The sequence below is a fragment of the Mesoplodon mirus genome (assembly GCF_964341445.2).
Source record: "Mesoplodon mirus genome assembly, chromosome: 13".
NCBI lineage: Eukaryota > Metazoa > Chordata > Mammalia > Artiodactyla > Ziphiidae > Mesoplodon > Mesoplodon mirus.
The window spans coordinates 38471274-38484844 of record NC_138989.1 but is presented as its reverse complement, the minus strand read 5'-3'; the positions used below and the strand labels follow the sequence as shown (position 1 = coordinate 38484844).

At 39.5% G+C, this 13571-nt stretch overlaps 1 protein-coding gene across 3 annotated transcripts in view; it reads left to right on the top strand.

Annotated features, from left to right (window-relative positions):
- The first annotated feature begins 48 nt into the window (after positions 1–48).
- Positions 49–13571, top strand: part of ESCO1 (establishment of sister chromatid cohesion N-acetyltransferase 1) — a 68870-nt gene continuing 55347 nt past the window's right edge. For 2 of the 3 annotated variants that reach the window (XR_014295692.1, XM_082640415.1), the window contains exon 1: positions 49–195. The gene's annotated coding sequence lies outside the window, so the exon portion shown is untranslated. Of the gene's footprint in view, positions 201–13571 lie in introns of all 3 variants that reach the window. The other variant, XM_082640416.1, reaches the window with a different exon arrangement.

The following is a 13571-nucleotide window of genomic DNA, read 5'->3' as shown; positions in this document are numbered from 1 at the left end:
TGCGCAAGCGCGCCCAAGACGGTCCCAGGTAACTCCCATCTGACGGGCGAGGCGTAGCCGTCGTCGCCGGAAGTTTGGCGTTGCTGCGCCGCGGGAGAGGCGGCGGTGGCGGCAGAAGCAGCTGAGTGTCTCCCGATACCCGGATGTGAGGCGGTCTGCTGGCTCTCGTCGGACCCTCGGCCGGGAGCGAGGAAGGTACGGTAGCGTCCCGACCGCCTCGCCGCCCGCTGTCGCGTCGCCAGCCCCTCCGGAGAGCCGGACGCTTCTCCCCCTTCCTGTCCGCCCCTCTGTGTCGTGCTGCCTCGCACGCCCTTCCTACTCCTCGGGTCCCGGCTCCTGGCGCCCCTGGGAGGGAGTGGGCGGCTCGGAGGCGCGGTCGCCTGAGGCAGGTAACCAACCTGCGCGGCTCGGCTGCCCAGTCGCCGCATCACCTGCCGCGGCCCGCTGTGTGGTCAGCAGTAGTAAGGGGCCGTGGCCGAGGACGGGGTCAGGCCGGGGCTCCCAGGCGGCCGCGCGGGCTTCCGGAGCCCCCGAGGTGGCGTGCAGCCATTGCGGCGGCCGGGGAGGTGTCGGCGCCGGCCCGCAGGTTGCCCGGCCTCGTCCCCACCCCCGGCGTTTTTCCTTCTGTGCGTCTCCTCCGAACCCGCCGTTCCAGCCCTGGCGGAGCTGCGGTCCTGCGCCTCGCTCCCCTGCCCGTCGCCCCCCGCTGACCCTGCGTGAACCCTGAGGCCTCTGCAGTCTGCGGGGCGGGATGTGGGGATCCTGGCCTCACGGTCCTTAGACTGGGAGGGGAGCGGTGGCCCGGGTCCAAGGTCATAGTGTGGTTCTGGTTGGACAGGACTGTCTGGGCACAGGCAGGGCTGCTGTGGAGTAGAAATTGGGTGTTTTGAGGAGCATAGTGAAGTTTGTAGAGATAGATGCGAGCAGAAGGGAATTGGGTCCTCGATTTTGATCACTATTCTTAAGATTGTTTTATAACCGGGGTTTGTTTTTCTCGGGCAGAATGGGAGAGATAGCAACTCCAAAAATTGGAGAACATTGCCACTCCCACACCCTTAACCTCCCCCTCCCTCATCCCCAAATGTTTTGTTTTGAAAACCCTGCACGTACGGTATTTTCCAGGAGTGGGGGCGGGGGAGGAGGAAGGAGTTAAATCCCTGAGGTTTTAAAAGTACTGTGCATCTTGTTTTCGGGTAGCCTTCGGTAGCTGAAAAGGGATTCTTTCAGCAGGAAGTACTTGTAGCACACAGTATTTGAATAGTATTATCAAACGATGTTTCAGTAAATAGCCTTAACAGAAACCAGTAAAAGAATGCTACTTAGTGGAAGAGTAGGATGTGGGTGTGCTTTGTTTTTTCCTCACCTAAACGTTATTTTTTTAAAAAAAAGGGTAAAACACAATTTCAATTTAAAACATTTTGGATGCCGTGAATTATGTTATATTCAGCCTCTTCTGATTAAGTCCTTAGTTTCTGCTTTACACAGGGCATCAAAACCAATGGAGCTTTTTTAATTTGAAAAACTTAAAAAAATCTCACCGTGGAATTAGAAATGAGAGTGGGATAAAAAGTGCTTAATTTGGAATCTGCAAATTCAGACCTAGAGCATGTGCAGAAATGAGAAAGCTGTAACAGTCACTTCCCCCTTTTGGGCAGAATGCAGTGTATGCCCCTTAGGTCAGATGTGTGTCTTTGGAAGTACCCTTCTTAGAACAAAACCTCCCCTATGTTATGAGCTTCTGCCCACCTTACTAATTCCCGGGTAAAGAAAATATGCTGTCATTTCTCGTTGATTAGTATTATAATTCTGTAGTTAAAAAGTAGTTTTTTTTAACATCAGACCCAAACAAGATTTTGTGCTAGGCCTTTAAATCGATAAATTATGCTTCCAGAAGAACTGAAAAAGGACCCTAATTAATGAATGTCATTAACCTCTTTTGCTGGATGGCCCTTTTTAGCCTGGTAATTCATCACAGCACAAAGCTGAGTGTAATTATTCTAACAATGAAGGAGACTAGCATTGCACAATGGATTTTTTTAATAGTTAAATATTTTTTCGTGAGTTTTGTTAGCAGATTGATGTTACATGTTGAGTAATTTGAATAACCTCAGCTGAAGGTGATCAGAGGTTTAGATGGTAGGTAGAAACCAACTCCAGTAAAATTGTTACCATACATAATTCAATTAAGGGCTCTGTTAACCCCTCTGAAGCTCAGCCTTCAATGTTTTTCTGTGCATCCCTTTTTGTTGGCACAGTGAAAGTTCTTTGGCTCTATTTCTGCATAAGTTCTGTATATTAGCTACTGTGGTTACTTTTGACAATAACATTCTGTTTACTTGACCATCCTGTCTTTTTTGAGGGAGCTACATCTTAAGCTTAACTTCATTTTAGTACACCTGAAGAAATCAAGATTTATGTCATCTGTGCTCTTCAGCTTACTTTAAAGATTTATGGCTTCATATGTGAGATTCACGAGAGATGAAACTCAGAATATAAATTTAAAATGGGGTTTTAAGTATTACTTTAATTTTTATTTAATTAATTTATTAATTTTTGGCCTCACCTCACAGCTTGTAGGATCTTAGTTGCCCTACCTGGGATTGAACCCTGGCCCCGGCAGTGAAAGGGTGGAGTCTTAACCACTGGACTGCCAGGGAATTCCCTTAAGTATTACTTTAATATAGTGGTCTCAGACTTTTTGGTCAGGATCCCTTTACATTCTTAAAATTATGTAGGACTCCAAATAGTTTTTGTTTTATGTGGGTTATCGTATTTGAAATTAATCTAAGTATATTTATTAATTCACTGAAAAATGAATAATAAACTAATTGCAGGTTAATATAAATAACTTTTTAAATGAAAAACTATTTTCCAAAACAAAAAAAATTAGTGAAAGAATGGCAACTGTTTTACATTTTTGTAAATCTCTTTAATGTTTGGCCTAATAGAAGACAGCTGGATTCTCTTATCAGCTTCAGCATTCAATCTTTTTATGTTGTTCTGGTTGAAGTATATGAAGAAAATCCAGCTTCACACCAGTGTGTTGGGAGGAGTACTTTAATAACATTTTCAGATAATTGTGATACTCTTCTTTGACTCTACAACAAAACTCAACAAGTGGTAATAGCTTTTTTTTTTTAAATAAAGGTGTTTTTTTTTTCTCTTAATATTTATTTATTTTGGCTGCACCAGGTCTTAGTTGTAGCACATGGGATCTTCCTTGCAGCATGCCCGATCCTTTTTTAGTTGCGGCATGTGGGCTCTTAGTTGTGGCATGCATGTGGGATCTAGTTCCCTGACCAGGTATCGAACCTGGGCCCCCTGCATTTGGGATCGCTAAGTCCTACCCACTGGACCACCAGGGAAGTCCCAACAAGTGGTAATTTCTTAAAGGTTAGTTGCAATGTGGAATCTGAAACTGTATCTATATACTTTTCACACAATGTTGCATTAAATTTCATTGGTCCGTTTGCGCTTTGAATTGATCTTTTACCTGTGTATGATTTTGATCTCATGAACCCCCTGAAAGGGTCTCTGGAGGAATCCCCATGGTCCCTGTACCACACTTTGAGAACTGCTGCTTTAATGTAAATAATTTAATAGTTTAGAATTAATGTAATTATTGAAGCTGAAAGGGATAAAGGTAATATGGAAATAGAATTGATAAGTAGTTAAGTGAAATGAGTAACTAAGGTAAATTTTTTTTCATGTTTTCTTTTCATCAAAAATATTATATCAGTAAATTAATAAATGCTTATGGTGTGCCAGGAACTGTTCTAAGGACTTTATATTAGGAAATGTTTCTATTGTATCATCTTTAGTGATGGTTAAGAGAAAGGCAAGTATAATTTAACTTATTTATTTTCCCTACAGATAGTACAGTCTTTCTGACATATCCTTTTTAATGCAGATATAGTTCTACTTTAGAAGATATATAATACCTAGATAATTTCTCTGTAAGGTATTTGAGATAGAAAATATGCTGATCCCTAGCATCTGTCACTGTTTATGTTTAAAATAGATTGTAGACTATATTAACCCATCAGAAAATTGAGTTATTAAATAAATACTAGTAGTTTTGATGAAGGATAATCCTGTTGACATGGAAATTTGTTTTATTTTGTTAAATCATTTCAACTAGTATTTGAAACTTTGTTGTGATCATGTTCACTAAATGAAATTTTTCTTCAAAAACAAAAATAGATAATTTTCATAAGACAAATTTAGGTTTATTTAAAAAGACAGATGCATATTAAAGTCTGTTTCATTTCAGATTCACTTTTTTGGTAATAGCTTTATGGAGATATAATCAACCCTTATAGAATACAACCCTGGGGTTTTCAGTATATTCAGAATTGTGCAACCATTACCACTATCTAATTTTAGCATATTTTCATCATTCCAAAAATGATGAAAATACCTATACTAACATGTTATTCCTTATTTTCTTTTTTCCCTGCCCACTTACTACCATCAATCTGCTTTCTTTTTTTGAAGATTTGTTTGTTCTGGACATCTCAGATAAATGGAATCAAACAACACGTGGCATTTTGTGACTGGCTTCTTTTACTTAGCATAATGTTTTTAAGGTTAAACCATGTTGTAACATGTATCAGTACTTCATTCCTGTTTATGGCTAAATATAATATTCCATTATATGGGCATACCACGTTTTATTTATCCATTCATTAGTTCATAGACAGTTGGGTTATGCCCACTTTTTGGCTGTTATGAATAATGCTGCTTTGAACATTTGTGTACAGGTTATTGTGTAGACATCCAGTTTCACTTTTGACCTTTCCCAATATATTTTACATAGATATAAATATAGTTTTTTTATATGTATAGATTTATTCATTTATTTATTTTTGGCTGCGTTGGGTCTTCGTTGCTCTGCGCACGGGCTTTTCTCTGGTTGTGGCGAGTGGGGGCTACTCTTCCTTGCAGTGTGAGGGCTTCTCATTGCGGTGGCTTCTCTTGTTGCAGAGCATGGGCTCTAGGCGCGTGGGCTTCAGTAGTTGTGGCTAGCAGGCTCTTGAGTTCAGGCTCAGTAGTTGTGGCGCACGGGCTTAGTTGCTACGCGGCATGTTGGATCTTCCCGGACCAGGGCTCAAACCCGTATCCCCTTCATTGGCAGGTGGATTCTCAACCGCTGCACCACCAGGGAAGCCCTATATAGTTATTTATTTCACGACTGATAAGTACATTCTTTTTTGATGTGAAAGATTCAAACATTGCATAAACATATAAGTAAAATGGGAAGGTATTTTAAAAAATTCTCTGTATACCCTTTCATCTCCATCTTTTACCACCCTACAGGTAAGTACTGTTGATGTTTTAGTGTGTATTCTTTCAGTGTGTTTTCTTTGTGTTAGAATACTTATATATGACACATTAATTGATCTCTTTCTTACAGAATTACTTTATGCAATTTATGTATTTCTTATTTCTAATGACTATCAAAATTCTACCTTGGCATTTTGTTTTTTTTCTCCTTTGGACATTTGGGCTGTTTTTGGTATCTTTGCTAATGTAAATGTTACTGTTGTCATCGTTGCTGTCGTGTAAAATTTTTTTTTTTTTTTGGTTTTATTTTCTTGATGTGGGTGGATGGTAGAATCATAAATTGTGGAGAACGGACATAGTGGAATGAACTGACTGTTAGATAGTTGAGTTTAAGGTGCCTTTAAGACATCAGGATGGACATGTCCAGTATGTTGTTGGATATCTGCGTATCACTAGGGATGGAAATTGTGTTGGGGATATTCATTTGTATGTTAATGGCTCACAGGTAGTAATTGAAAGTATGAATATAGATGAAATTATCTAATGTGTGTCTTTTGTGGTAAGAGAACAACACTTGGGGAATGTTAATTTGTAAGAGGCCAGTGGAAGAAGAGAATTAACAAAATTAAATTGTCCATGTCTGTCTTTTTTAGAGTTTTAACTAATAATGTTGAGAATAACGTTGAGTTTTACTGAATATCTGTTATAAATCTAGTGTAATAGAGTTTGTCTTTGAATGTTTGGAAGAATTTATTAGGGACAATACCTTGTATTACTGTGTGTGTTTTTGTTGCGTTCTGTTAATGGTTTATTGTTGCTTCAGTTGTGACATTTTATATGTTTTTGGTTAGTGGTAATTAGTTTATGTTCTTTAAAATGCTTTTTAGTCTGTAAGTATTAATTGGGCGTTTTAGAAGGTGAGAAATACTTGGATTACCCTAAATAGTGTGTGAATGGATTGGCAGGATACACAGAGAAATAAGGAAGAAGAGAAGACTATTTGTAGAGCCAGATCTCGTGCAAGGAAAAAGCAGGAATCACCAAACACTAGGCCTTATAGAAACCTGAAGATAATTCAGGACTCAGAAGGTTGCTGAGAAATTTCCTCTGGGGAAATTAAAACGAGGTAAGCCAAATGTTCAACCAGGGGTGATTTTTGCCTCCCAGGGAATATTTGGCATTGTCTGAAGATATATTTGATTGTCAGAACTGAGGGCAAGGTGCTCCTGGTATCTAGCAGGTACAGATCAGGGGTGCTGCTGTTAAACACCCTCCATGCTCAAGACAACCACCACCACCACCACCACCACCCCACCCCCAGCAGAGATTTTATTTGCTCCAAAATGTTAGTAGTGGTGAGATTGGAAACCTTGCATTATAGTGACTGTATGTTGGCTGCTCTTCGGTCAGTAATCTCTTTGGGGGCATAGGGACAGGAGTTTCAGAATATAACTGTTTATGAACTACCTAAGGGCCTCCACTTTTTTTTTTTTAAAGCAGGTACATGTGGGCGTGGTGAATTTTCAGAAAGGGGTTTTATGAACTTGACAAGCCACCAGACTCAGATTTTCAGTGAATATTTCTCTTATCTCTTGGATGTGGCAAAAGGATTGTGTAGTTGAAATGGACTAAGAATTGGCAGGTTATCAGAGTTTAGGCGATTAAGAACCTTTGGTCATTCATGTGAATTTTAAAACCTATTATGTTTGTAATAGTTCGGTTTGAGAAGAAGATTATGCTTGAAGAGTTTTTGGTGATCAATAGATTACTATAGTGAAGAAAGAAGATATAAGAGCAGAATGGCATAAACCTTAAAAGAAAAGTGGAAAAAATTTTGCATGTGAGATGAAAAACTGCTGTGCTGGGAACACTGTAGGTCCCTTGATGTGATACAGCCTGCTTAGGAGGTGTATTAGTTTCCTATGTCTTCTGTAACAATTTACCACAAACTTAATGGCTTAAAACAACAAAAATTTATTTTCTCACGGTTTTAGATGCCCAGAGTCAGAAATCAAGATGTAGGTATGGCTATGCTCTCTTTATAGGTTTTAGAGGGGAGTTTGTTTTTTGCCTTGTCCAACTTCTGGTGGCTGCCCTTGCATTCTTGGGCTTGTGAGCACAGAACCCCAATCTCTGCCTGTTTTCACGTTGTTTTCTACTTTCTGTGTTTGTCTCCCTATGAGTGTCTCTTATAAGGATACTTGTCACTGGATTTAGGGCCCACGTGAATGATCCAGGATGACCTCAAGATTCATATTTTCACTGGGAAAGGGTTTATGTGGGCTTGCAAAGGAGAGGGTTAAGAAAGAGTGAGATCCACTGTGGAAATAGAGTCAGGAGGAAGATAATAAAGGAAACGATAACCGATATGAGGAGCTTGCGTTTGGTTGGTGGATGTGCATGACTTGTAGGGCCTTTGAGACTGGATCTATGCAAATTGAAGGTCTTCGGTGTTAGAAAAATGATGCTATTGATAGACATTTTAGTCTTTGCTTTATGCCAGGTTCAAACTGAGGATTGCTGAAAAGTTGTCCTGTGATCTCAGAAGCAAAATCTTTTCCAGCTGGTTGGATGGCTTTCTGAATTTGTACCAGTGTTTTATGGAACTGAAGAGACTTTTGAAGTAGTTGGGGAAATAGACCTTAAGTAAATTATAGAAATTGTAGAAATTGTAGAAAAAGGGCTGTTTGATTTTAAGAAGTGTTTTTCTGGTGGGCATGGGGGTGGTTACATTGAGGTGATAGGGTAGTTGTTTTTGTTTGACTGGTTGATGTCATGTATTAATAGAATTCCTAAAATTCAGTCATCTCTGTGTTCCTTTTATCAATTTTACTTGGTAGTGGTGGACCACTTGGCTATGCCCATGTTGTGTTAAAAATGCTAACTTGTTTTAATTTAAGGCTTTCATGTATCTTTTTGTATATGAGATTAGAAATGTGTGTGTAGTGTGTGAGTGCACATGCACATGTGTGCACAGTAGTTTTGTTATCAAGACAAATTTTGTATTATTTTGGGTAACTTGTTTTTTTGCTGCATTCTGGAACAGAAAAGTTATCAGTTATTTGAAAGCAGAGCTGTTCCTTCTGCCTGGAACACTTTGTAGTTTCAGGTGGGCATATGATTAATGCAGTCAAGGGATAGCAAGGGGGCCAAGATAACTGGAGCAGAGTGACCAGGGGAAAAACTAGGAAGTAGTTAATAGTTAATATGTGCCTTTGCTTTTGCTCTGATTGAGATGGGAAGTCACTGGAAGGTTTTGAGCAGAGAAATAATGGAGCCTGACTTAAATTTTAAAAGGACTACCTTGGCTGTTTTGTGTAAGAAGCTGAAGTGGCTGTGGGGGGGGGATGCAGGGGAGGGAAGAACAAGGCTGAAGGCACAGTTACCAATTAGGAAGCTGTTGCAGAAATCCAGGTGAGGGATAGTGATAGCTTGGACCAGGGTGGTAGTGGTTGAGATGCTAAGTGGTCAGATTTTGGATGTGTTTTGAAGGTAGGTGGGTTAATGATGGCTTGAGTGGATATGAAGTTTAAGAGAAAAGTTGGGGATGACTCCAAGGCTTTGTTCTAAACAGTTAAGGATGAACATGTCATTTACTGAGATGAGGGGGAAAATCCTTTGGAAGCTTTAGGTTTAGGAGGCAAGATTAGGGGTTCAGTTATTGACATGTTAAAGTTTCAGATGTTTAGTAGTTCAGTAAAAATCTCTCTATGAATAGTATTCCTGTGAGTTTAATTTTTTTGTATTTCAAATTATATTCTCTTGCATTTCTAGATGCTAGATTCTTTTTGTTCTCATTTTCTTTGACCTATTGAGTAAATTGGGATAAATTATTTTCAGAATTTCCATTTTGGTGAGATTTTAAAATACATTGCATGTGCATTCTAAATTTTAAAAAATGGTTAAAACCTTTATATGCCTGACCTGTTGAGTGTCAGGATAAATGGACAGAAATGCAATAAAAGTGGAGAACTTACTCAAAAATTTCAAAGTAATACATGTACATTATTATTAAAGTCAAATTGCACTAAAAGCCTTACAGTGTTGAATATCATCCCACTCCTCACCTTTCTGCATCTCCCAGTACCTTTCTCCAGGAGCTGCCACTTTCACTCTCCTAGCTGTTTTCTTTATATTTAGCTCCATAGTTTTGGTGGTATGCAATAACTTCTGTATTTTGATTGATCAACTTCAGATGTTATTGACTTTTTGCCTCCATAGTTGAGAATTGGCTCTCCTGCTTTCTTCCCCATATACCTTAATAGAGTTACATTTCAGATTGTTTAAGCCAGTAGTGAGTGGTACTATAACTCTGTAAATATTGTTTACTGCTGAGCTAAGTATTTTTCTGAAACTATATCCCCCTTTTCATTTTTTCGTGGAGTTAATAATTGCCTCACTTTTCTTTTGCTTAATTTCCTAAGATGCTAGGGTAATTTTTCTCCCCAAATGTCACATGTCTGACAGTATTATTTTTCGTACTCAAACAGCAGGTCCAATCCCTTCTCTAACCCACCCATACTACCTTGAAGGTTCCTTTTGGGATCCTTCATTCCATCTATTTCATTGTGGGTTGGTTGCTCTCTTGGCCTGTTCTCTAAAGTGTTTGTGCAGTTAATACTGCCACTGGCAGCAAATTACTTACATTCTTTGAATTCTCAGACTTTTTTGGGGGGGCCTGTCATGCAGCTTGTGGGATCTTAGTTCCAGTTCAACCTGTGCCCCCTGCAATGGAAGCATGGAGTCCTAACCACTGGACTGCCAGGGAATTCCCAGAATTCTCAGACTTTTAAATTTTAGCCCATTGTGGTGGTTTTCCATTGCCTTTTTGGATTTCTTTCTCTTTTCATCTCTCTTCCTCCTCTTTTTTTTGTGATGAGCTTGTTCAAATTTCTTGTCTGTTTTTTCCTTTGATTGGCTATTTTATTGATTTGTAGGATTTTAATAATATAATCTGTACATACTAATCTTCTGTAGGTTATGTTTTACCTTTTACATTTTATATCTATGATCAGTCCATTTGGCATTTGCTTTGGTATATGGTTTGAGGTAGGAATACAGTTTCACTTTTTTCCCCATATGATATCCAGTTGTCCCAGCACTATTTCTTTAAAAAATCTGTTTTCCCAGCTATGGTATTGTATATCATAAACCAGTTGACCATAAACGTGAGTCTGATTCTGGGCACTCTGTTTTGTTTTGTTTTGTTCCAACATTTATTTATTTATTTGGCTTTGCCGGGTCTTAGTTGCGGCACTTGGGGTCTTCGTTGCATCGTGTGGGATCTTTTAGTTGGTGGCATGTGGGATCTAGTTCCCTGACCAGAGATCGAACCCAGGCCCCCTGCATTGGGAGTGCGGAGTCTTAGCCACTGGACCACCAGGGAAGTCCCTGGGCACTCTGTTTTGTGTCATTGTTCTGTCCCATTGGTCTATTTGTCTATCCCTGAACCAATATCACACATTACTGTGGTTTTACAGTAAGTGTTGATATCTGGTAGGGCAGGTTCACCCACCTTGTGGTTTTCTTAAGTGTGATTTCTTATGGTTTATGTAAAATAGATTTTTAAAATTTCCAAACATCTGGGCATTTTCTACTTAGAGTTTTGTGGGTTATTCATTTCTAGTATAATTGCATTGTGATCAGAGAGCATTTGTGGTATCATTCCTTAGATGTTTGTGGAGACTTGCTTTAGGACTTGTATTTGGGGACACCTTTGTAAATGTTCTGTGTGTGCTTGAAAAGAATATATTTTGCAATTGTTGGGATAATGTTGTGTATATATTTGTTTTTTTTAATTATTTTATTTTATTTTTTGGCTGCCTTGGGTCTTCGTTGCTGTGCGTGGGCTTTTCTCTGGTTGCGGCGAGCGGAGGCTACTCTTCGTTGCAGTGTGTGGGCTTCTCATTGCAGTGGCTTCTCTTGTGGCGCACGGGCTCTAGGTGCGCGGGCTTCAGTAGTTGTGGCTTGCGGGCTCTAGAGCACAGGCTCAGTAGTTGTGGCGCACAGGCTTAGTTGCTCTGCGGCATTTGGGATCTTCCTGGACCAGGGCTCGAACTGTGTCCCCTGCATTGGCAGGCGGATTCTTAACCACTGTGCCACTAGGGAAACCCTGTGTATATCTTTATTAGTTCAAATTTAAAATTACTTGTCTTGTTCATAATTCTGTATAATTAGTTCATAATTCTGTACATTGAATTTTTTGTTCATTTGTTTTGTTTTTTTGTCTGCTTTTTCTATCACTTGCTGAGAGGGGTGTTGCCAAATCTCTAAGTTACAGTTTTGGATTTATATATTTCTCCTAGTAGTTCTTTTACTTAGGGGACTGTATATGTCAATTTGGGAATTACACGTTTTCAGACTATGTTTTTAGGTGTGTGCAGTTTGAAATTGTTACATCTTCCTGTTGAATTGAAGCTTTTATCATTAAGATATGACTCTTTAATATTGCTTTTTGTTTTAGGTTCTTGGTTTTTTGTTTTGTTTTGTTTTTTACCACACCACGCCACTTGTGAGATCTTAGTTCCCTGACCAGGGATTGAACCCAGGCCCTCAGCTGTGAGAGCACGGAGTCTTAACCACTGGACCACCAGGGAAATCCCTTAACAGACTAATGCTTTGGTGTGCTCTAGAGCAGGCGCTGATAAACTGTTTTGTCCCTTGGGCCAAATTTAGTCAGTTCTCCTCCTTTCCTTCATTCCTCAAAATGGTTTTACCTTTTTTTAAGGGTTGTAAAAAAAATAAACAAAAAACCAAAGAAGAATACGTAATCATCACTGTATGTGAGCTACAAAGCCTAAAATGTTTGCTATCTGCCCCTTTGAAGAAAGAGAATATCATGTGAGTCCACCCATGACAATAAATGGTCTTACCAAGCCTTATATTCCATCTTTGTTGGTTTATTACCTTTAGATTCACTCTTGTTCTCCAGACTCCTGTTGATGGTTAGTGTAGAGACTGTTTCCTCCTAGGACTGGTCTCTTATTTCTCTGGACTGTGTTGGGATCTAATTCTCATATGACTGGGGAGAATTGGTATGTATTTCTTTTTGAAGCACCTGCTCCAGGTGCAGTAACTGAAAGGTTTTAACTCAGAAGGCTGTTTGGGGGTGGGTGTACCTTTGTAGGCAAGGGATTTGGGAGTTTATAGAGTTTTCAGCCTCCCTGTGTCTGCCCTAGATGTCCCTGCATCTTTGTCTTGAGTTCCCATTTACTACCCACCTTGTCAAAAAATAGGAGCCCACTGGTAGTACTCAGCAGGGTGGGAACCTGTATCATTTCTAGCAGATATGCACCAGAACAAATACTAATTTTTTATTCTAGTACCCTTCAATTTGCTAATATTTCTGTTTGTCCTTAAGCTTTGGGTGATTTAAGGAACATTCTAATCTGTACATGAACGTAGATGGATGAATGCTGCTGCCCCTGTTTACTTCCTTCTTTTGAGACCTGTAACAGAAATGATCATGACCCATTGAATACTGGGCACGAATCCAAGAAGGAGGCTGTTGGTGGAGGACACTCATTTTTTTTTCCTACTGTGAAAATTCCACTTCTTCCAAGTGCATCTTGTATTGCATAGATGTAATGCACTGCTACTCTGTGTTCTGCCTATTTTAAGGATACAGAAATTGTAGTTGGATGGTCTGTTAATATCAAGCATAAAGTTCTCAAAATAGATTATAAACACAGGTCCCTCTGGTTAGGACCCCCTCCCCTTGTGTATCTGGAGAAACTGAGTGAAAATTAAAAATAAGTAGAAGCCTTGGGTTACTACTTAATTCTGTCTTTGGAAGCTACCCCATATGGGGCAGCTGGTTCACAGAGACTTTGCTTCTCAAGAATGAGAGATGGGATTAGAAGGATGGAAGCAGCTGCTGCTTAAGGTCAGTGTTTTTCTTGTCTCCGTGAAATTTGGAGCAATATACAGAATTGACAGTGTGCTATAGAGCAGTTAAAGAAACTGCTGATTTGCTGTTGTGCCTAGAAATTAAAGGTAGCCTAGTTTGCTTTTCTCTTTTTTAAAAAATGGTTTTAACAAGAAAAAAAGGACTCAGGTTACTAATGTGAGGAATGAAAGAGGGGATATTACTAACAACCTCACAGAAGTAAAAGATGATTATAAGGGAATACTATGAACAGTTGAATACACTAACAATTTTGATAACCTAGATAAAATGAAAAAATTCCTAGAAAGAGATTGAGTCAAGAAGAAATAGAAAATCCGAATAGACCTATAACAAATAAAGAGATTGAATTAGTAACCAAAAAATCATCCAAAAAGAA